Raw genomic sequence first — 1,627 nt, forward strand, 5'->3', positions numbered from 1 at the left:
ATATTGGTCTTACTTATATTTTACTTTCACTTACTGGACTGTAACCTTGCTGTTGCTAAATGCCATTTCCCCACTGAGGGACTAATAAAGGATTTCTTATTCTTATTATCTCCATCTTACCTGGAAAAAGGAGAACAGGGTAGGGCTTCGTTCGTACTTGGATGAGAGACCTCCTGGGAATACCAGGTGCTGTAAGCCTTTTATCTCCATCTTTGATTCAGAATAATCAAAAACCATCATCCAACTAGTGTGGTTCATTCACGTCTTACTCAATGTTGGACAGGAATGGACCTATAAGTAATCAGACGCAGTAACATCCTTTATCAGATGATGGATAGTCAGAAAATTCTCATCAGGTGGATAAGGTCATTTTTCATGGCTTCTTGTGCTTGGATTTGTAGAGAAATCCAGATGATTAATGTCCCTATTAAACATTGGATTTGTTAGTGGCGTTTTATAAAGAGACTTGTTAAATGGATTGGTCTTGCTTACGGCCATACCACCCTGGGCACGCCCAATCTCGTCTGATCTCAGAAGTAGAGTAGGGCCTGGTTAGTACTTGGATGGGACACCGCCTAGGAATACTAGGTGCTGTAAGCCTTTTATCTCCATTTTTGATTCAGAATGAACAAAAAACATCATCCCTAAACTAGTGTGGTTCTTTGTTTTTTCTCAGATCTTTCAGATTAACTGTGTCAGCATTTTAGCTGAATCAGTTCAGTTGTCCCAGAATTCAGAGAAAGACAAAACACTGCTTTTAATGTGAAAGGACAAGATCATGATTAGAATCTTAACAAAGTCAGCAACATTTTTCTCCTGTAATAATCGTAGCTTCCATCTTTAAAGGACTGGAAGAGGAAAAAGTTTACATAGAATCATTTAGAAGAGTTGAACAAATAAACTGCTTTAATACATGAATCTGAAAAGGTGTGTGTGAGTGAAAGAGACAGACATGTACAGACTGAACTATCTGTTTAACAGTGAGAGAGTTTCTCTAACAGGACGAAACTCTCTCTGCTACACTCTACACAGAGACACTGAGGAACCAAACCACCAAAGACCAAACCCAAACCCAGGATACAGAGGTTCAGTGAATGTGGTGTTGAAGGTGTAGAGGTGGATCAGTGAGTGAGAGGAGACTCTGTAGAAGGACAGAGAGCCAGCAGGACAGTCCACATACACTGCTACTCGATGAGAGACAGAGGAAGATGACGAAGAGGAGGAGGAGGAGGAGACAGGTGTCTCTCTGTTATTGTGCCAAACAGAGTAACTACCATCAGAGCACCTCAGACTCCAGGACTGATCGTTCCGTCCAAACAAAGAGTTTTCTCTGTCTCCTTTCCTTTTGATTCCTCTGTAACTCACTGATATATCAACCCTTCCTCTCCACTCAACCTCCCAGTAACAGCGACCAGTCAGACCATTACTACACAGCAGCTGAGGACACTGGTCAAATCTGTCTGGATGATCAGGATATGACTTCACACGTGTCACCTTCCTGTTGTTGTCAGACAGTTTGAGGTTTCTGTTTACTGTGTTTGTGTCGATGGTGAGTTCACAGAAATCTGATGGAGAGAAGAAGACACAACACAGCTGCAGTTAGTGATCTATCACCTGATCATTGATT

General features: G+C 41.5%; 1 pseudogene; it reads left to right on the top strand.

Moving 5' to 3' along the window:
• The first annotated feature begins 486 nt into the window (after positions 1-486).
• LOC121189064 lies at positions 487-600 on the top strand (annotated as a pseudogene).
• Positions 601-1,627: the final 1,027 nt, after the last annotated feature.

This window comes from Toxotes jaculatrix, chromosome 10 (genome assembly GCF_017976425.1).
Source record: "Toxotes jaculatrix isolate fToxJac2 chromosome 10, fToxJac2.pri, whole genome shotgun sequence".
NCBI classification, from domain to species: domain Eukaryota; kingdom Metazoa; phylum Chordata; class Actinopteri; family Toxotidae; genus Toxotes; species Toxotes jaculatrix.